At 36.2% G+C, this 23,885-nt stretch overlaps 1 protein-coding gene and 1 pseudogene across 7 annotated transcripts in view; one reads left to right on the top strand and one right to left on the bottom strand.

The window, feature by feature from the left end:
- SYT14 (synaptotagmin 14) overlaps window positions 1-23,885 on the bottom strand; it is a 297,741-nt gene that overhangs the window by 145,045 nt on the left and 128,811 nt on the right. The gene's annotated exons all lie outside the window — the stretch shown is intronic.
- On the top strand, window positions 826-14,593 carry LOC143679215 (nuclear nucleic acid-binding protein C1D pseudogene; annotated as a pseudogene).

Here is a 23,885-nt window from a genome sequence, read left to right as displayed (position 1 = left end):
TATTACACTTATAGTACATCTTAATTCAGACTAGTCACATTACAAGTGTTCAATAAACCCATGAGGCTTCTGGCTACTGTGCTGGACAGTGTAGAATCTAATCTATTTCTCCACATCTCCCAGTGATTTTATAAGCCATTTAATGGCCTGTGATGAATCCCTCTCTGTTTAAATTAGTTAGAAATGGATTCTGTTCTCTTTACGAAAGTCTGATTGATATAGATGCTTAGCTGATTTATTTAATTCTACTAATAATGAAATAAAGCATTTAGGCTTCTGTTGCCTCCCATAAATTTTAAGACATCCTAGAATAGGACTTTGGGTAAATCAGAACAGAGACCTGGTTAGCATTACAGTGCACGGGACTTCTGCTATGTGAGGTGGTTACAGAAACAAGAAATATATATATCATAAAGATATTTTATTTCTGAAAAGTTGAAAAAAAACACTAAAGCCAATGTCAGTGATAACACGGATGCTAAAAACTTGAAGCCCACCCTGTCAGTTCCATGCAAGATAAAACACCTTCCATGAAGGACCATAGTGTGAGAGCAAAGGGGTTAAAACTTTCTAGGATCATGGATGAAAGAATTAGAAGGGAGGAAAATGAAGGGAGGAGTCAGACATTATTAACTGTATGATGCCCAGACCAGTGAATTCTACAGGGAATGACAGGCAAATTGATGACATCCATAAGAATTACTTTGCAGTATCTCTGGGCATTCATCTGATAATAATAAAATATTCTCTAAAGAGAGTAGATTAGAAAAAAAGTTTCACTGGAGTGATAAAGTTAAAATCTAGATTTCAAATGACTTGGTAAAAATGGCTTTGCTTGTCTTTCAAGAGAATACAGAAAGGGAAGAGGGTGTAGTACATAGCAGTTCAAAAGATGAGAAGACCATTATACTTAAAGTGAGTTGAAGGAGGAGGATGACTAGAGGATGGGCACTGTTCAGATAGGGAGACCTAAGAGTGTTTGAGAACAGAAGGAAGTGAATGAATCATAGAGAAGAAAAAATTAAGCTGCAGAACAGAAAAGGATTAACTACACTACACAAACAGTGAACCCTAAGTTAAACCATGGACTATAGTTAATAGTACAATTATAAAAATGTGCCATCATCATTTGTAACAATAACAGGGTGGTAAATGGGAATCCTGTATTTTATGCATGATTGCTCTATAAACCCACAGAATTCTTTCTTCAATAAAGAAAGGAAAAAAACCAGGGTAACTGGTAGCCATAACTCATCCTAGCCATGACTAAGTGGAGACAGTAGCAAAGGCATAGGAAAATTATTTTAACTCTAAAATAAAAAGAAGAGATGATAGATAAAAAGAAATTTTGACAGAAAAGAAGGGAATTTAAAATTTTACATTGGTAATTAAAATCTGAGTTAAAAAGAAATAAAAAAAATACCCTAAAATAAGTTCAATGTGTCCCCAATAAAAACAGTACCAGAATTGGGAGCGGTAGGGAGGAATTTAACAAATTTTTTTTGAAGTTCATCTACAAGAAAGCCCAGAAACAATTTGACAAACAGTAATAATATGTCACAATATATCATTAAACACTGCAAAAAACAGAAAAAAAGAATTCGAACAGAACAAAGTCCTAGAAGAGATACAAATCTAAAGAGGAGTATGGTATACAATAAAAGTAGTATTCCAAATCAGTTGTTAAAAAAATTAGATTATTCAAATAAATAACATCATGATAAATGGCTGACAACTGTGAAAAGAAAAAAAATCCCGTCTGGATCAAATATTTACATGTAAAAACTAAAATCATAAAAAATACTAGAAGAAAACATTATAAAAATTTTCAATAACTTCTGAATGAAAACGGTCATTCTGAACATAACATAAAATTCAGAAGCCATAAATGAAAAGACTGAAAACTTTGACAACATAATATTAAAATTCTGGCTTGGCAAAAATCACCATAATTTATAAATGTTTTTAAAAATAATGTTTTTAAAGAGTAGAAGAAATATTTAAATATAAATAGGACAAAAACTAATTATCATGATATCCACGAGTGCTTATGAATCAATAAGAAAAATACTATCAACACCCCCACACCACCGAAGTTTTCGAACGTTCACAAATACATATACAGATATACACACACACACACACACACAGCATATAACCTATAATCTTAATATCAAATTCTAGAATTAGTTTGTACATGCAGATATACAATGTATGTATGTATATGTAGATATACATACACACACATACAGCATATAATCTATAATCTTAATATCAAACCCCACACCACCAAAGAGCCCAAGTTTTCAAATGGTCACAAATATATATACAGATATACATACACACACACACAGTATATAATCTATAATCTCAATATCAAACTCTAGAATTAGTAATGATTTTCAAAATTAAAGAGCTGTAATAATTTTGGGGGACATATAGACTTAGAAATGTAAATTTAAAATATCAGTGTCAAAGATAAGAATTCTTCTAAAAGAGGAGTAATTTCCAAAATTTGAAATGGGAGTGAAAGATATAGGATTTTATGAGACTAGAATGTTAAATTATAATGTTTAATTGTACCCATTACAACACTAGAATCCAAAATGGATATGCTGACGGCAGGGTGGTATAATTACCAACAAAAAGCTTTCTACCTATTCATTTATAAAAATGTTAGAAACTGCATTCCTGAACAACTAATACTCTGTGAAAGTATTCCTGCTTCACTTGCACACTAGTATTTTTGTAGTCTACTGCCAAAATTTAAACTAATTAGAAAAAGAATCACTGACCTAGTACACATATCAGACATCTTTTTTATTTGTTGACTACAAAACAAGTTATACTGAGAGCAAACCATTTGTAGAGATCATCCCTGTATAGTTTTACACTATAAAAATCAAATTTCCAAATATGCACTTGGTTATTAGTTCTATTTTTAACCTGTCATTCATTCTGTCATATACTTAAAATTCAGAACATGTTTACATTATCCATCCGGCAGGCTGATGCAACTGCACACCAGACAGTCATGCATAATTCAAATAAATATCCTTAGGCTTGCAACTCTAAGTCAAAGCTGCCTTTAAAAAAAGCTAGGGTATGACTTTAACATGAATAAAGTATACCTAATTTTTCTTTTTATCTGACAAATTGATGCTTTCTGCAATGAAATGCCAAAAATGTAAAGTCACTGTACATTAGACCTTTACACTATTGAAAGAGATAATTGAAAAAATAAATAAGGCAACTACAGTAGTCTTAGGAAATTAATTCTAATAGTGAAAGAGACAAAGCTGAACAACATTCAAATAGCAAAGCTCACAAGATAACAATAGATTATATATAGTTTTGCCAACAACCAATATGTACCTAAGCTACAAAATCAAGGATCTAGTTTATACTGCAATTGGGAGTTCTTTTTACACTTAAATTTGGAGTATGGTTTTGATATAAGTAAAATTAGTTTATTTAAATTCCTTATATAAAAACCCACTACTGAATTTCTATAACTAGTAATATGTCTAGAAATGGCCCAAATCTAGAAAAGCTTGAGCGTATAAAATTTACTGAGGCACCCTGGCTAAGCATATCAATATATAGCACTGAATATCCATTATACCATATACTTGTAATCTGTCCCTTTACAGATATTTGCTTTCAAAAAAAAATAAGAAAAGGAAGATAACTGGGTCCTAGACTATAAAGGTCTATTTTTTTTTAATTTTTAAAATTATTTTTTTAAATACCAAAAAACACCAAACAAATGCAAACATTCTTATTTTGATCATTCTGTTCTACATATATAATCAGTGATTCACAATATCATCACATAGTTCCATTGTCATCACTACGATCATTTCTTGGAACATTTGCATCTATTCAGAAAAAGTAATAAAACGTTTGAAAACAGAAAAAAATTTATATATATCACACCCCTTACTCCTCCCTTTCATTGGTCACTAGCATTTCAAACGAAATTTATTTTAACATTGGTTCCCCCTATTATTTTTATTCCATATGTTCTAATCGTTTGTTGACAAGGTAGCTAAAAGGAGCATCAGACACAAGGTTTTCACAATCACACAGTCACATTGTGAAAGCTATATCATTATACAATCATATTCAAGAAACATGGATACTGGAACACTGCTCTACATTTTCAGGCAGTTCCCTCCAGCCTCTCCATTACATATATATATATTTTTTATTAATTAACGGAAAAATAAGAAATTAACCCAACATTTAGAAATCATACCATTCTACATATGCAATCAGTAATTCTTAACATCATCACATAGATGCATGATCATCGTTTCTTAGTACATTTGCATCGGTTTAGAAGAACTAGCAACACAACAGAAAAAGATATAGAATGTTAATATAGAGAAAAAAAATAAAAGTAATAATAATAGTAAAAAAAAAACAAACCTATAGCTCAGATGCAGCTTCATTCAGTGTTTTAACATGATTACTTTACAATTAGGTATTATTCTGCTGTCCATTTTTGAGTTTTTGTATCTAGTCCTGTTGCACAGTCTGTATCCCTTCAGCTCCAATTACCCATTATCTTACCCTGTTTCTAACTCCTGCTGGTCTCTGTTACCAATGACATATTCCAAGTTTATTCTCGAATGTCGGTTCACATCAGTGGGACCATACAGCATTTGTTCTTTAGTTTTTGGCTGGACTCACTCAGCATAATGTTCTCTAGGTCCATCCATGTTATTACATGCTTCATAAGTTTATTCAGTCTTAAAGCTGCATAATATTCCATCGTATGTATATACCACAGTTTGTTTAGCCACTCGTCTGTTGATGGACATTTTGGCTGTTTCCATCTCTTTGCAATTGTAAATAACGCTGCTATAAACATTGGCGTGCAAATGTCCGTTTGTGTCTTTGCCCTTAAGTCCTTTGAGTAGATACCCAGCAATGGTATTGCTGGGTCGTATGGCAATTCTATATTCAGCTTTTTGAGGAACCACCAAACTGCCTTCCACAGTGGTTGCACCATTTGACATTCCCACCAACAGTGGATAAGTGTGCCTCTTTCTCTGCATCCTCTCCAGCACTTTGTCATTTTCTGTTTTGTTGATAATGGCCATTCTGGTGGGTGTGAGATAATATCTCATTGTGGTTTTGATTTGCATTTCTCTAATGGCCAGGGACATTGAGCATCTCTTCATGTGCCTTTTGGCCATCTGTATTTCCTCTTCTGATAGGTGTCTGTTCAAGTCTTTTTCCCATTTTGTAATTGGGTTGGCTGTCTTTTTGTTGTTGTTGAGTTGAACAATCTCTTTATAAATTCTGGATACTAGAGCTTTATCTGATATGTCATTTCCAAATATTGTCTCCCATTGTGTAGGCTGTCTTTCTACTTTCTTGATGAAGTTCTTTGATGCACAAAAGTGTTTAATTTTGAGGAGCTCCCATTTATTTATTTCCTTCTTCAGTGCTCTTGCTTTAGGTTTAAGGTCCATAAAACCGCCTCCAATTGTTAAGTTTCATAAGATATCTCCCAACATTTTCCTCTAACTGTTTTATGGTCTTAGACCTAATGTTTAGATCTTTGATCCATTTTGAGTTAACTTTTGTATAGGGTGTGAGATATGGGTCTTCTTTCATCCTTTCGCATATGGATATCCAGTTCTCTAGGCACCATTTATTGAAGAGACTGTTCTGTCCCAGGTGAGTTGGCTTGACTGCCTTATCAAAGATCAAATGTCCATAGATGAGAGGGTCTATATCTGAGCACTCTATTCAATTCCATTGGTCGATATATCTATCTTTATGCCAATACCATGCTGTTTTGACCACTGTGGCGTCATAATATGCCTTAAAGTCAGGCAGCGCAAGACCTCCAGCTTCGTTTTTTTTCCTCAAGATGTTTTTAGCAATTCGGGCACCCTGCCCTTCCAGATAAATTTGCTTATTGGTTTTTCTATTTCTGAAAAATAAGTTGTTGGGATTTTGATTGGTAATGCATTGAATCTGTAAATCAATTTAGGTAGGATTGACATCTTAACTATATTTAGTCTTCCAATCCATGAACACGGTATGCCCTTCCATCTATTTAGGTCTTCAGTGATTTCTTTTAACAGTTTTTTGTAGTTTTCTTTATATACGTTTTTTGTCTCTTTAGTTAAATTTATTCCTAGGTATTTTATTCTTTTAGTTGCAGTTGTAAATGGGATTCATTTCTTGATTTCCCCCCTCAGCTTGTTTATTACTAGTGTATAGAAATGCTACAGATTTTTGAATGTTGATATTGTAACCTGCTACTTTGCTGTACTCATTTATTAGCTCTAGTAGTTTTGTTGTGGATTTTTCCGGGTTTTCAACGTATAGTATCATATCGTCTGCAAACAGTGATAGTTATACTTCTTCCTTTCCAATTTTGATGCCTTGTATTTTTTTTTCTTGTCTAATTGCTCTGGCTAGAACCTCCAACACAATGTTGAATAATAGTGGTGATAATGGACATCCTTGTCTTGTTCCTGATCTTAGGGGGAAAGTGTTTCCTGTAGACAGCATATGGAAGGATCCTGTTTTTTTATCCATTCTGCCAGTCTATGTCTTTTGATTGGGGAATTCAGTCCATTAACATTTAGTGTTATTACTGTTTGGATAATATTTTCCTCTACCATTTTGCCTTTTGTATTATATAAATCATATCTGATTTTCCTTCTTTCTACACTCTTCTCCATACCTCTCTCTTCTGTCTTTTCGTATCTGACTCTAGTGCTCCCTTTAGTATTTCTTGCAGAGCTGGTCTCTTGGTCACAAATTCTCTCAGTGACTTTTTGTCTGAGAATGTTTTAATTTCTTCCTCATTTTTGAAGGACAATTTTGCTGGATATAGGAGTCTTGGTTGGCAGTTTTTCTCTTTTAGTAATTTAAATATATCATCCCACTGTCTTCTAGCTTCCATGGTTTCTGCTGCAAAATCTACACATAGTCTTATTGGGTTTCCCTTGTATGTGATGGATTGTTTTTCTCTTGCTGCTTTCAAGATCCTCTCTTTCTCTTTGACCTCTGACATTCTAACCAGTAAGTGTCTTGGAGAACGCCTGTTTGGGTCTAATCTCTTTGGGGTGTGCTGCACTTCTTGGATCTGTAATTTTAGGTGTTTCATAAGAGTTGGGAAATTTTCAGTTATAATTTCTTCCATTAGTTTTTCTCCTCCTTTTCCCTTCTCTTCTCCTTCTGGGACTACCACAACACGTATATTTGTGCGGTTCATGTTGTCCTTGAGTTCCCTGATACCCTGTTCAAATTTTTCCATTCTTTTCCCAATAGCTTCTGTTTTTCTTTTTGGAATTCAGATGTTCCATCCTCCAAATCACTAATTCTATCTTCTGTCTCTTTAAATCTATCATTGTAGGTATCCATTGTTTTTTCCATCTTTTCTACTTTATCCTTCACTTCCATAAGTTCTGTGATTTGTTTTTTCAGTTTTTCTATTTCTTCTTTTTGTTCAGCCCATGTCTTCTTCATGTCCTCCCTCAATTTATCGATTTCGTTTTTGAAGAGGTTTTCCATTTCTGTTCATATATTCAGCATTAGTTGTCTCAGCTCCTGTATCTCACTTGAACTATTGGTTTGTTCCTTTGACTGGGCCATATTTTCAATTTTCTGAGCGTGATTAGTTATCTTCTGCTGGCGTCTGGGCATTTAGTCAGATTTCCCTGGGTGTTGGACCCAACAGGTTGAAAGATTTTTCTGTGAAATCTCTGGGTTCTGTTTTTCTTATCCTGCCCAGTAGGTGGCGCTCGTGGCACACGTTTGTCTGCGGGTCCCACCAGTAAAAGGTGCTGTGGGTCCTTTAACTTTGGAAGATTCTTGCTGTGGGGGAGGTTCGCCAGCCAAAGCGGCTTGAAAGAGTGCCAGCCGGCCCCGGGGTCCGAACTCGGGGAGGGTTGCCTGCCGCCGCAGCCCGGGAGAGCGCCCGTCCGAATTTCCTAGTCGGCCCGGGGTGCCAAGCGTGGCAGGAGGGCGCCAGCCGTCGCGACCCACGAAAGTGCACTGTTCCCAGCCGGACCGGGGAGTCACGTGTTTGGAAGGGACCCCCCCCAGTCACCGTTCTCCGCGACCTGGGGATTTCCGATCCAATTCTCTCAGTTGGTCCGGAGGGCCGCGCGTGGGGGGACGCCAGCCGCTGCGGCTTGAGGGGACCGCCTGCCCAATTCTGCCAGCTGGCCCGGGAAGGAGGAAGGGAGGGACTCCGGCCACTTGCCGCCCCGCCCGGGGAAGCCCACACCCCTTGGCGATCTCACCGGAGCGGGTTCTCTCAGCCAGTCAGCCGTTCCAGGATGGGGTACGCTGTCTTTTTGATCTCTGTTGTGGCTCCAGGAGCTGTTCTGTATCATTTCTACTCCCCTAGTAGCTGTTCTGGAGGAGGAACTAAAATCCGCGCGTCTTACTAAGCCGCCATCTTCTCCGGAAGTCTCCATTACATCTTGAAGAACAAGGTGATATCTACTCAATGCATAAGAATAACCTCCAGGATAACCTCTCGACTCTGTTTGGAATTTCTTAGCCACTGATACTTTGTCTCATTTCATTCTTCCCCCTTCTGGTTGAGGAGGTTTTCTCAATCCCTTGATGCTGAGTCTCAGCTCATTCTAGGATTTCTGTCCCACGTTGCCAGGAAGGTCCACATCCTTGGCAGTCATGTTCCAAGTAGACAGGGGGAGGGTGGTGAGTTAGCTTTTTGTGTTGTCTGGAGAGAGAAGTCACATCTGAGCAACAAAAGAGGTTCTCTTGGGGGTGCCTCGAAGGCTGAATTTTAAGTAGGCTTGACCTATCCTTTGTGGGGTTAAGTGTCATATGACCAAACCCTAAGACTGTGGGCTTAGCCTATAGCTTTGGCTGTCCACACTAATTGTGAGAATATCAAGAATTCAACTTGGGGAAGTTGAATTTTCCCGCTTTCTCACCATTTCCCGAAGGGGACTTTGCAAATACTTTTTTATTCACTGTTCAAATCACTCTGGGTTTTATTTGGGCATCACTCTGGACAAACCCACAAAATCTCACAAAATCTCTCAAGGTTCCATGTGCTTCTGGTGTTCAATTAAGCTGTCTACATAAGTTATATTAGGAAATGCACTAGTCAAAATATAAATTTTGTACCACATAAACATTTTTTGCTTTAGACTCACACATAAGTTAAAATTTTAAAATATTAGTTACCATCTATTTTCAGTACCCTGCAGTAATGACCTTCCTTTGTTCTTCCTCATGCAAAAACATTTTTAAAATTTGTACATTTAGTTACTATCATTATACACTCTAGGCATTCCTAGATTATACCATCTCAGTCTTTACTGTCTATCTTTCTTTCTGATTTCATTTGTGCCCCTAGCCCTCCTCCATCATTCTCACATTCAGCTTCATTCAGTGTTTTAACATAATTGTGTTACAGTTAGGTAGTATTGTGCTGTCCATTTCTGAGATTTTACATTCAGTCCTGTTGCACAATCTGTATCCCTTCAGCTACAATTACCCAATATCTTACCCTATTTCTACCTCCTGATGGTCTCTGTTACCAACTGAAGTGTTCCAAGTTCATTCACTAATGTTAGTTCATATCAGTGAGACCATACAGTATTTGTCCTTTTGTTTCTGGCTAATCTCATTCAGCATAATGTCCTCAAGGACCACACTTCATAAGTTTATTCTGCCTTATGGCTGCATAATATTCCATTGTATGTATATACCACAGTTTGTTTAGCCACTCATCTGTTGATGGACATTTTGGCTGTTTCCGTCTCATCGCATTGTAAATAATGCTGCTATAAACATTGGTGTGCAAATGTCTGTTTGTGTCCTTGCCCTCATGTCCTCTGAGTAGATACCAAGCAATGGTATTGCCAAGTCATATGGCAATTCTATATTTAGCTTTTTGAGGAACCACCAGACTGCATTCCACAGCAGTTGTACCATTTGATATTCCCAGCAACAGTGGGTAAGTGTGCCTCTTTCTCCACATCCTCTCCAGCATTTGTCATTTTCTGTTTTATTGATAATGGCCATTCTGGTGGGTGTGAGATGATAACACATTGTGGTTTTGATTTGCATTTCCTTAATAGCCAGGGAAGTTGAGCATCTCTTCATGTGCCTTTTGGACGTTTGTATTTCCTCTTCTGAGAAGTGTCTGTTTAAGTTCAAGGTCTATTTTTGAGGCTACTAAAAACATAAGTGTTTACCAGTAATTTGAAATGTTATATACAATTCATAGTCCTTGGATAGATAAATTCTTACAAGCAAGAATAAACATATATTTTTTTGAGAATTTTTCCTCCCAGAAACTTCATATTTGACTTATCATTTAAAGAAACCCTCCAGATATGATTACTATGTCAACCCAACTCAATTATAAAAATTTCATATTGTTCCTATTCAATATTACAGACGTACCAAACATAATGTCAAGGTGCAGTAATATGAAGGCTGAAATTAATGGGATAGAGAAAATGGTTTTAATGGTATCTGAGATAATGAAAAAAAAAGAAGAAATCATAGGCCTTTTGGAAAAAGAATAAAGTCATGGAAGTCACTCCAATGAAGGCAGAGAATCCAGTTGAAGTACCCAGCATATACCGTTTCAGTTTTCTTGTAGAGATGGAAAATTTAACAAAAGTTTAGCTCAGAAAGTAAATAAAGCTGAATTCATTGATTAAAACTTGAATTTAATTAGGAGCTTATGGATAATAGTGTTGGCCAAATCTGTGTGATAACTTATTCTGTAAGAAAATACTAAGAAAATAAATTTTATAGCAATTCCATTACCAATTAATGCTAGAGAAACTGATGCACAAAAAATCAAAATCTTAACAGTAATAGCAAATGGAAAACTGCCAATGGCATACCAATCAGTAGTTGGTACAGGCCAATTAGTACAGCTGAGAACACTGTTGACAACATGTCTTGAGTGGCCAAACCAATCAGAGAAACACAGTTTAAAGTGAAAAGTAAAAGAGAAAGTAGCGACCAGGGCTAGTCTGAGAGTTAACAAATGACACCCCTTGAGGGCACCCTAAAATAGCTGAAGGAGTAGAAATGAAAGAGAGTAGTCTCTGTATGAGTGGGTAAAGTTGGCACCATTAAGATTTGGGCATTAACATTAATGTGATCTTATTCATACCCATATGCTGGAGAAACTTGACAATATTTGGGTTATTATATATATGTTCTGTATTGCTGGCACATATATATATACATGATTTTTCTCACTCAGGATAGCAGTGGTAAATCTGTTAACTCAACCACCAAATTCATTCCTAATTTATAAATATGCTTTATATAACTCTAATGCAGATCTCCACTAATTATAGAGTAATATAGCTAGTAAGTATTTCATGATATACGATACATGTTTATATTTATTGCATATTTATAAATATACCAAAGCTAAGTTAAATTCATTTTATATATGTAAGCTCTTTATTAAACAGTCACAGTACAGTGCAGTATAACATGAAGCAGTTTAATTTTTTTCTCTAACCTCTTTTAACTATGATACTGAATTTCCCCAATCTGTCCTTAATCCGACCTTAAGGCAGAGTTCATACATTTCCAGTCACTTTCAATTAGTAAAGAATCTCAAACGAGGGGAATTTCGATCTCCATATTTCATCTCTACACCTAAGTGTTCTAATTTGTAAAATACAGATAACAGTCCATAGATCACAAAGTTGTTAAAAGATTAAATAAGTGAATACAAGTAAAGGGCTTTAAAAAGTGCCTGTTATCTGGTAAGCACTACATAAGGATTGGCTTTTATCGTTTCTTCCCCCTAATGCCAACTAAGTGTTTCTCATCCAAATTTGGATGGGAGATGAAGTGTGGTTTGTATTTTTAATTCTCTTAGCAAGCACCTTGGAGTACAGGAAAGAAAGTGATTCTGGGACATCTCCTTCTCATTCTTCCATCTCCATTTACTCTGATATGTTGGCTTAAGAACAAAGATGAACAGAAATTAGTAAGATTGTCTTACTGGCTACCCCAAACCTCAGTCTAGTTCTGTCAATGTGGTGGTTTCTTTATAAATGATGTGCACAATTCATTTGAGTGTTATTCAGCTTCATATTAGCCTCCCAAGTCACTGAGGACCTTCTCAGAATAGAGCAGCCAAGTATCTCCTTGTAGCAGCGATCCATGCAACCAATCTCACCAGGTAAGGTATCTATCTCCTTTCAGCCTGATCAATCCCATTGCTTCCATCTCCCTGTTTACTTTCCATGCTCTTTCACATAGAGCCTCAAAAACATCTTGGTGGCCACCTAGGATTTCAAGTGCCACTAAGAAGTAGTATGGAAAAAGAGAGCAGTTAGCATACTATCCCCCAACTTTTAAGCAATTTCTCTTACTTTTCCTTCCACAGTCTTTTGCTTATGTAGGATACGAGTGGAGTGTGTGAAGTGTGGCAGTCAGAATGATATCTGGGGGTAACAGAACTAGTTTGCGTTACCTTGTAGTAAATATTTAGGGAAGTCTTTGACCCAAAATGTCAGTGGCTCTAAACTCTAGATTAGGATAGGGTGTGAGGAGATGGAGTATTTATCATGTCTCATTCCACCTTTTGGTGCTAAGTTATCAATTCCAGAATGACAAAAGTCCTTTTTAAAAAAGTCCCATTAAATATTCTGGTACAAATACAATAAATAAATAAATAAATAAATAAACAATCTTCCTCAAGCATCACTGTAACCTACCGTAGGCACAGATACTGATGAACAACTTAAAAAGATAAAATGCCCATATAAGGGCAGACAAGTACAGAAAATGAATCTATTTTCTATATTCTAAAGGATTATCATTTTTTTTTGCATATGTGAAGGATGATTCTGTTGTCAAACTACAGGGATGCAGGAATATTGCTGTCAAAGAAGAATGATTTATCATCCCCTTTTGTGGGCAAATCCGGATAAATACAAAATGAGGAAAAATATAAGGTACGTTAAAGAAAAACTTAGGAAGTCCAAATATATAAATCATTAATAAAATTAGTGCTTTGTAATAATGAGGGAGACAGAATGCTTTTAATTGGAAAAATCCAAACTTGACTTTAATTAAACGAAAAATTACTGCTTTATTAAATTCATGCCCAACAAGCACTATATAAAGACAGTTGGAATTTGCACTGATATAAAGTGAAATAAGTTCATGTATGTATTAAAAAAACAATTCAAAGCAATATAATCACAAATTTCAGAAATTCTGAGAATATGAAGATCAATCTGAGGCAGTGTTAGTAAGAAAGCTTCATGGTAGGAGACGCCCTTAACTTTGGTCTTGAAATTCAAAACAAAATAAGCTGCAAGGGGGTATGATGTTCCAAACTGGGGTACAGTAGCAACAAAGATACAAAGTCAGGAATAAGCATGATAACTTTAAGGAAAAAGAAGTAGACTAATTAGAGAAGGTGTTAAACAATGTGAGGAGAGATCAATTTATGTATGTATTTTTACCTTATACTTGAGTTTATCTTCTATTTTTGAACTATCAATACTATTAACTAGTGGCTTTCAAAAAAATTTCATCACAGTACCCTTTGTTCAAACAAAACATAAAAAGAAGCCTTCATTTGAAACACAGAGATAAATCTCTGTTCCCCTCACTTTTATTCCTTGCTCCTAACTTTATCTTACTCTTACAGCAAATCCCTACCAAGGATACAAAGACTCCATTCATGAAGTATAAGTTAGTGTGAACTTTTTCCCTCCAGAATTGCTTTTAGTTAGTCCAATTCTCTCCTTACTTCATACTCTGTAAACTCCTTTACCCATGATTTCACTGTAAGCTCCTAAGAGACATGAACTCCATAAATGTTGGAAACACAGCTTTGGCAAAACTGTGTTACTAAATGTATTTAAAGAATATAAACTTATGAAAATAAGACATTAGGTACTAATTTATATAAATATTTTAAGCCAGGTTAAAATGAACAAACTTTGCTTCTACCTATATAATTACAGAATTTTTATCTAAACCTAGGGTTAGTCTTAGGTAAAACAATAAAATACATTTTAAACATAAAAATACAAAATCTTGAGAAAAAGAAGAAATTCCACCTCTGGACAGCTGTTTCAGCCTGTGTCCAAGAGTGCTGGCTTACCCTTTTGGTAGCTTGCCCTGTGGATTTCAGCTTTATCTAGCCAGCCCCCACAATTGGCAAGTGAAGAGATTAATGAAGACTATCCAGTAGAAATTCATGAATATTTATCAACCTTCAGGAATTTCATCGGTGCTATGGATGAGATACTCAAGACCATGGTGTCTGTTTCTAGAAATGAGTTGTTGCAGAGGTTGGACCCACTTGAACAAGCAAAAGCGGAATCAGTTTCTGCATACACATTAAATTCAGTGTTTTGGGTTTATCTGGCTACTCAAGGAGTTGATCCTAAAGAACATTCAGGAAAGCAGGAATTGGAAAGAATCAGAGTATATATCAACAGAGTCCAAGAAACAGCAAACAAGAAAAAAGATGGCAAGTTAGAGAGAGGTGCAACATTTTGCAAACAATGCCCTTTGGTAACCAAAACCTAAATATGCATCAAAACTTGCCTATAGGGAAAAGTAAAAACTAACTTTTTGATTTTGAAGTACATATATTCGAAAGTTCCTTATCTTTGTTGTTTTTTCACAAAATAGAAGGTGACTATGTGACAATGCAAGTTTAAATATATTCAGTTTTGAATTAAAATATAAAGTTTATATTTTAAATTTCTAATGCTAAATACCTTTATCCAGAAAGATTAAGTTACCTTTAGAAAGCTATGAGGGTTTTACCATCGTGGTATATTTTATATTCATAATTTACTATCTTTTTTGATGAGACCCTTATTTCCTCATAGAGGTCATTCTTTCATGTACTGCTTTATAAACAATTGTGAAATTTAAGTTTAATGTTCTTTGTAAGTATTTTGTATTATTGTAAATGAATAATGATCTTATGAAATATGCCATGTGAAGACTAAAAGTATATTAGTCTTCACTATATGATATTTAGAAACAATGACATAACTTAAATGTCCTTTTTTTTCTGTGTGGTTATGTCATCATGTTTTCATGATTTTTAGGAATTATTGCTTTTTTTATACTCAGAGGGTGAAATTAAAACTTTAAGGTTATATTTTAAATCTTGGAACTTCGCCTCTTTGTCCCATTTAAAATAAAACATATTCTATTCTCATTTTCTTTTAGATAGGAAATTAGGTTGTATGTAGATGGCTGAATTTTAGCATAATGGCTACACCCTGCTAATAAAGGCTGTAAATATTGTGTAGCTAAACTGCTTTTCTTTTTTGTGCAAATCTGCCCACTAAATTACAAAGATAGATTTTAGAAGCCATCACAAATGAAGAAATTCATAAGTTTTTTTCTTGATACTTATTGCTTTAGAAAACTGTCTGCACTTCTGTTGGTCTCATTTTTTTAGATTTTTAAATTTTATATCTTTGAGGTCATGTCAAATACATGTAAGTGCTTTGGAACAATTTATATAATCCCACATAAATAGAAGGAGAAATCCAAAGGAGATTACACTGTGTTTATATTCTGATTTATCTTTTGGGAATATCTGTTACAGAGAATTCTACACATTAAACATTTTTAATGTCAAAAAAAATAAATAAAAAATCTTACTTAATTGGTATTTCTAAATGTTCTGTAAGGAGAGTTAAGAAATGTTTAGAAATTTCTGATTTAGAAATGCTTTTTAGAAGGTTTGTCAGAGGTGAGACTATTAGTAACTGGAAATCAATTTAAATTCAAATGTTAATTGATATTCAACTAATAAATATAACTGGAATTAACTTTTTAGAAAGAAGACAATTCTGTTTTTAAGAGTAACATTTTGTTAGGAAAAATATATTTCACCCGCTTGACCAATGGCATATTAGCTGTTAAAATTTTCCTTAGTTTCAAATTTGTGAACTCTTATTTATTCAGCAAATTAAAGTAACAATGTATAACTATGTGATTTAATTTTATGTATTTAAAAATTTGCATATATAAAAATGTGTTAATAATTACCGTTTACCCAGGACAATTTCATCCCAAGACATGTAAAATTTCTACTCTTCACAATAACTCTTAAAGGTAGGTACTAGACACATTTTACATATAAGAAAAGTTAATTGTCATAGATTATAAAAAATGAAGATGGGATTTGACTTGACTTTGTCCACAGTTTATTCATTTACACTGACTTAGGTAGCCAAATCTGAATATTATGATAAAGAAGCAATTCACTTTACAGAGCTCCAATAAAGCTTGGAAATTGGAGGCATTTAGCACTTTGGAAGGTGTTGGATGGGTATGTGTTGAAAACAAGAGAGGAAAGATGAAAGCCTACATAATAAGCCATTGAGAATCACCCTTCTCTCCCCATCTCACCTTCCATACTAAGCATCCAAGCTTCCAATTAAGGGACAACAAGTACAGAAAGAGGAAAGGGACCGGCATCACATTGAAAACAGCAAATTAAGTGAAAGTCTATGTGATGAATGGTGAAAAGTAGGATAATGGACAATTCTTTTGAAAAATTGAATAGCTTCAGACAGACCTATAAACACTGTCATGTGGGAGTCACAAAAAAGCCACCAATAACAAACCCAGCAAATGCACAAAGTTTCTAATTTATTATCCTGTATGTATCTTTCTTAAATATCACAAAGAATCCCCAAATACATAAGAAAACCTTCAACATGAAAGACAAATGACCAAAACAAAACACATGAAACCAAAATACATACACAAATAAAAAAAATATTCCAGATTGGAGGAAGGAAGGAAGGAAAGAATATCCTTAGTGACAAAGAGTTATTACAGTCATAAAATAAGAACTACTACTATAAGAAAGGAACCATCAGATGTTCCTCAAAAGACTTAGCCAAAAATGTTTAAAGACAGTCAACTCAAATGGGAGAAAATATTGAAAACCACTTATTGGGCTGTTTAGAGATGACGAGAGGCAGAGACCTTTGGAGATAAAAAAGGAATATATCCCCACGGGAGCTTCATGAAACAAGAAGCCTGGAGAGAAAGCTAGCAAATGCCATGTTCACCATGTGCCTTTACAATTGAGAGAGAAACTCTGAACTTCACTGGCTTTCTTGAGTGAAGGTAATCTCTCCTTGGTGCCTTAATTTGGACATTGTAAGTGCTTCAGTTGGGACATTTTCATTAGAACTGTAAACCTGCAACCTAATAAACTTCCACTTCTTAAAAGTTGTTCCATTTCTGGTTAATTGCATTCCAGCAGCTTGCAAACTAGAATAGATTTTGGTACTGGTGAAGTGGGGTGCTGCTGCAGTCTGTAAACACCAAACATGTTGGAATGCTTCTTAAATGGATAAGGGGAAGATTTTGGAGTTGTGATGAGCTTGATAGAGAAGCCCTAGAATGCTTTGAAGAGATTGTTGGTAGAAATGTGGATGCTATTGCAAACTAGAAGGAAGGTGATCCGTGTTTCAAAATGGGAGATACTCTCGCAGATAATTGACTAGAGGTTTTAGCTGGAAGGCAGATTTTAAAAGCCAAGAACTTGGATACTTAGCAGAAGAGATTTCCAAATTAAATATGTAAAGTGCAGCCTGGTTTTGCCTTTCAGTTTATACCGAACTGTGACAGGAAAGAGATCAGCTGAGAACTGAACTCTTGGGTACAAAAAAAGCAGAAACTGATGTTCTGGAAAACTCTGAACTTCCAGGAAGGGAGGACCCAGAGAATAGTGCCCCAAGTGAGGATCTGGACAAATGTGGAACCAGTCAGCCATTTCAGAAAAAGCCAGGAATGGAGATGGAGTTATCCAGGAAGGATTTGTGGTAACTTCTGTTGTCTGATGGGCATGATCTAAGCTTACTACATACAAAGCCAACAAGAGTGTTGTAGGATCTGTGCAAAAAGAACCACCGCTAGTCTGGACTGAGAGGGACAGAAAAGGGACCCAGTGGAAGAAAAACAACTTCAGAGGCAGAACTATGGAAACTGTACTGTACTGTTTCTGACTTTGTATTGTGTTTGTCTAAAGCTTAAAGTTAAGAAACCTTGGGCCAGGAGAACAGACCCAGCCAAGTACTTGGAGAAGGTGTTTGCCCAAAGGCAGAGGATGAAGTACATTCCTTGGGGATTGGGGAGAGTGTGGGTGCCATCACATGGAGGGGTTGAGAGTGTGCCCCAGAGATGGCAGAGAGCCTGGGTGTAGTCCCAAGGCTTAAAGAGAGTGGAGCTGAGAAAAAGGCAATATCCCCCAAGGCTGCATTCAGAAAGAGGCAGGCTCCCATGCAGGCTTTTGGAAAGGGTGGGACTGCCAGTTTGAAACTTTGAAACCTAATGGACTTTGCCCTGCAAGTTTCTAAAACTGCTTGGGCCCAGTGACCCCTGTGTTCCTTCCAATTTCTCCCTATGGAAATGGGTATATGTATCCAATGACTGGTGCTTCTTTGTACGTTGGCAGCAAATAACTTGTTCTGAGTTTTACATGTTCAGAGCCAGAGGATGATTTTGCCTTATGATAGACCATGCCTGTAGTTGACTTTGATGAGATTTTGTACTGTTTCTACCTTGTATTGCATTTGTATTGATATTGTTATAGAATGAATGTATTTTGCATTTGGAAAGAACATGTCATTTTGGAGTCCAAAAGGTGGAATGTGCTAATTTGAAGCTGTGGTGCACCCCCGAAAAGCCATGTCCTTTAGCCCTCATTCAATATTGCTGGCTGGGAGCTTTTAGATTGTTCCTATGGAGAGGTGACTCACCCAATTGTGGGTGTTAACCTTTGATTAGAGTGAGATGTAACTCCACCCATTCCAGGTGGGCCTTAATTGAAATCCTTTAAAAAGGAGGAAACATTTTGGAGAGAGTTCCTTTTTACAGCCATGAAAATGATGAGAGCCAGAGCCCAAGAAGACAGAGACATTTGGAGATGAAGAAGGAATTTGTCCCTGGGGGAGCTTCATGAAACAAAAAGCCTGGAGTGAAAGGTAGCAGAGGCCATGTTCACCATGCACCTTTCCTGTTGAGAGAGAAACTGAATTTCATTGGTCTTTGTTGAGTGAAGGCAACCTCTTCTCGATGCCTTAATTTTTTATAGACTTGCTTTAATTGGGACATTTCCATGGCCTTAGAACTGTAAACTGGCAACTTGATAAATTGCCCCTTTCCCAGTGTCTGCCCATGCAAAAAAAAAAAAGAAAGAAAACCACTTAGATAAAGTTTTGATATCTTCTGTACATAAACAAATCATACAACCCAACAGAAAAAGAACAAACAACTCAATTATAAAATGGGCTAAAGATATGAATAGGCATTTTTCCCAAGAGCAAAGAGAGATGGCTAAAAAGCACATGAAGATATTCTCGCAAGCAGTGGGGACAACCAAATCAATAGGCTTAGCCCTTGATCTTGGGGTTCACCCCTACAAAACTTATTCTTGCAAAGAACAGGCTAAAGCCTATTTAAAACTATGCCTAAGAGTCACCCCCAGAGAACCTCTTTTGTTGCTCAGATGTGACCTCTCTCTCTCTAAGCCAACTCAGCAGATGAACTCACTGCCCTCCCCTCTCCAAGGGGCACGACTCCCAGGGGTGTAAATCTCCCTGGCAATGTGGAACAGAACTCCTGGGATGAGCCAGGACCTGGCATCATGAGATTGAGACAGCTTCTTGACCACAAGGAGGAAGAGAGAAACGAGACAAAGTTTCAGCAGCTGAAAGATTCCAAACAGAGTTGGGAGATTATCCTGGAGGTTATTCGTATGCATTATACAGATATCCCTTTTTAATTTATGGTGTATTGGAGTGGCTGGAGGGAAGTACCTCAAACTGTTGAACTGTGTTCCAGCAGGCTTGATTCTTGAAGATGCTTGTATAAAGATATAACTTTTACAATGTGACTGTGTGAATGTGAAAACCTTGTGTCTGATGCTCCTTTTATCCAGGGTATGAACATATGAGTAAAAATATATGGATAATATATAAATAAATAATAGGGGGGATAAGGAATAAAATAAATTGGGTGGATGGAAATACCAGTGGTCAATGAGACAGAAGGGTAAGGGATATAGGACATATGAGTTTTTTCTTTTTATTTTTCTGGAGTGATGCAAATGTTCTAAAAAATGATCATCGTGATGAATACACAACTATGTGATGAATACACAACTATGTGATGATATTGTGAGTCACTGATGGTACACCATGTATGGACTGTATGTGTGAAGATTTGTCAATAAAAATATTTATTTAAAAAAACACATGAAGAGGTATTCATTTTCATTAGCAATAAGGGAAATGCAGATCAAGACTACAATGAGATACAACCCACACCTATAAGAATGCCTGCTATTAAACAAGCAGGAAACTACAAATGTCCTAGTGGAGGATGTGGAAAAACTGGAACACTTATGCACTGTTGGTGGTGAGGTATAATGGTATAGCTGTTATGAAAGACAGCCTGGTGGTTCCTCAGAAAACTAAATATTGAGTTGCCCTATGACCAGGGCACTACTTGGTATATTCCCAGAAGAGCTGAAAGCAGGGACACAAATAGACATTTGCACACCAATGTACATAACGGCATTAGTCATAATTGACAAAAGATGGAAACAATCCAAGTGTCTATCACAGACGAGCGGATAAACAAAATGTGGTATATACGTGCAATGGAATATTATGGAGCAGTAAGATGGAATGATGTTCTGAAACACATGACATCATGGATGAACCTTGAGGACATAATGCTGGGTGAAATAAGCCAGACATAAAAGAACAGATACTGTATGATTCTGCTTTTATGACAATGCTTCATATAGAACATAGGGGCCTAGAGATACACGGAAGCTAGAGATGAGTGAACAGTTAGCTAATGAGGTTGACCTTCAATGTAAGGGAATCAATAGAAGTGAAGGTGGTTCATTAGTGGGTCTATTAGTAATATTGTCATATTGAAGGTGAACATGATTGAAAGGGGTTGTATAGAGCAATGTATCCTACTGATTAACACTACAAATAAATAAATTCTTGCATGAACTATACTTCAAAGGTATGAATTTTGTACAAAGAGATTATAATATCAGGATATAGGGGGAAAACAACTATTGCATGCTATGGGCTATATTTAACAGGAAGAAATCAACAGTACCACAGCAATACTAGGGGCAAATAATGGGGAGGGGAAGGGACAAGAGTTAAGGGGAGATTTGGATTTTCTCTTTGGTGAGGATGTGTTTACTGGTTATTTTTCTCTTTGGAGCAATGAAAATTGTCTAAAATTAAGAGTGTTAATGGATTGTTGCCTTTGGACATTATATACAATGCCAACAGATGGTGGTGGCAGAAGGACACTCTGACTGTGAACTAGAGTGGCAGACTGTGGTGTATACATATAATTGAATATTGGGCTGCTACAGAAAGGAATGAAGTTGTGAGGCATGCAATGCTGTGAATGAACCCATGGAACATTATGCGATGCATAATAAAAGCCAGAAACAAAAGAAGAAATAGTATATGGTCTCATTCAGAAAATACTTATAAGAAAATTGGGGCCTAGATTGTAAGCTCTTATAGTAGTGACATTTAGTCCAAAGCAGTAACTGTTATTTCTAGATTTTGAAAGGTTGTGCTATATATGCATAACCTGGTAACTCCCTGGAACTGTGAGCACTTGTGTGACACCTAAGACTGAGAGTAGGAGTACTGCAGTTCTGAAGGTCAGCACTGCCACATACAACAACTGTTAAAGTGAAAAAGAAATCAGGCTTCAATTAGAGATAAGAACGAAGCCAACTGGGTCAGGTCTAAGGTATATCAGAATACAAGGGTAAGGAAGACACTGTGTATTTTAGAACTTCACTTATTCCATGAGGCCAAAGGAAGAGAAGCTTATTTTGTCCAAAACCTAAATTTTCTGTAGTACATAATCTAACCCAACGTGTATGGATAGGTCACTTTAAACAACCCAACCACATGGAGCTCAGAATGGGAATGAAGGCTTGTAACTCTGTACAGCTTTATGTAATGCCTGGATGCATCCCAGAGTATGTTGAGTAGGTAACTCAAAAGCATTGGCCAAGTTCCCTGAGGGATGGGAGAGAAAAATATGCAACTATTAAACTTTGCCACCAGGGAAACCCCTGATACTGTCTCAAACATTAGGGACTTCCAAGTCAATAGGCCAAACCCTTGATCTTGAGGCTTGCTCTTGTTGAAACTTACTTAGGTAGCTGAGATGTTTAGCTGACCTATAGTTATGCCTAAGAGTAACCTCTAGAGGACCTCTTTTGTTGCTCAGATATGGTCTCTCTCTTGCTAAGTCTGCAAGTGAAATCATTATCCTATCCCCATGACACCTAGGGGTGAAAGTCACCCTGACAACATGACATAAGACGTCCAAGGATAAGCCTGGTCCCAGCACCATGGGATCAACAATGATTTCCTGATAAAAAGGTGGAAAGGGATTGTAACAAATAAAGTATCAATGTCTGAGAGAGTTCAAATAGAGCCGAGATACTACTCTGGAGGCTACTCTTAGGCAAGCTTCAGCTATATATTGCTATTTACTATGGTTTGCCAAACTTCAACCAAAATCATTCCCACCAACCCTAAGGAACACCTAGGGCATTATCTGAGATTCTACAAGGGTTCCATGCACTATGATTACTTTTCAGAAACCTAAAACCTCCAGATGAGTTCCTAGGCCAGATAAATCGTGAAACCCAGAGGGACCAGCCTCTTCAGAACATCAACTAGTTTCATCCCCCAACCCATATTATCGACAGCCCTTTCCAACATGAAAAAGTTAGAATGGCATAGCCCAAATAGCCCTAAGGATTGGAAGAAAGATCAAAGGAGAAGGTGGAGTTATAATAGAGAAGATAGGATTTAACAAATGAGTATGACTGCTGAATCATTACATTGATATTTCTTTTAGTCTTCATTGTCTTGGAACAGCTAGAAGGAAAAACCTAAACCATGAACTTTGAAATCTGTTCTATAACTAATTGTTGTAGTGTCGTTTAAAATACATTGCTTTTTTGTATATTTTTCACAATAAAGAAAAAATACTAGGTATAGCTGTTTGGAGCTGTATGTACCCCAGAAAAACATGTTGTTAAACTTAATCCATTCCTATTGGTGTAAGCCCATTGTAAGTAGGACTTTTAAAAAAAAAACATTTTGTATTGTGAAATATATATACAAAAAAAGGAGTAAATTTCAAAGTATATTTTAACAAGTAGTTATAGAACAAATTTGAATACAGAGTATGGGTTACAATTCTACAATTTCAGGTATTTCCTTCTACTTGCTCCAAGACACTGGAGACTAAAAAAAAATATTAACATAATGATTTAGTAGTCATACTCATTTGTTATGTCTTATCTTCCCTTTTATAACTACGCTTCTCCTTTGATCTTTCTCCCAATTTCCAACTTTTTCATGTTGAAAAGGGGAGCTGATTTAATGGGGCAAGGCGATACAAGTAATTGATGCTCTAGGAGAGACTGGTAACTCCAGATTTCAGGTCTTTAGGTTTCTGAAAAATAAACTTAGTGAGTGAAGCTTTTATCTGTCTCAGATAGAGCCTGGAGTATTCTTTAGGTTTTATAGGAATAATGTTGGCTGGACCTTGACATACCATGGAGCTTTTCAATAACTAGCTGAAGCTTGCATAAGAGTAACTTCAGAATAGCCTCTCAACTCTATTTGAAATCTCTTAGGCACTAATATCTTATTTTGTTACATTTCTGAGAGTATGAGCTTTTGATGATGCTATCTTAGTTGATGTGTGGCCCAACCCAATTAGAATGGGTCTTAATCCTAATTCTGGAGTCCTTTATAAAATGAATGAAATTCAGGCAGAGAATGAGA

Source organism: Tamandua tetradactyla, chromosome 4, assembly GCF_023851605.1.
Source record: "Tamandua tetradactyla isolate mTamTet1 chromosome 4, mTamTet1.pri, whole genome shotgun sequence".
NCBI classification, from domain to species: domain Eukaryota; kingdom Metazoa; phylum Chordata; class Mammalia; order Pilosa; family Myrmecophagidae; genus Tamandua; species Tamandua tetradactyla.
The sequence above is the reverse complement of the archived record's forward strand: the minus strand, read 5'-3'. Positions and strand labels throughout refer to the sequence as shown.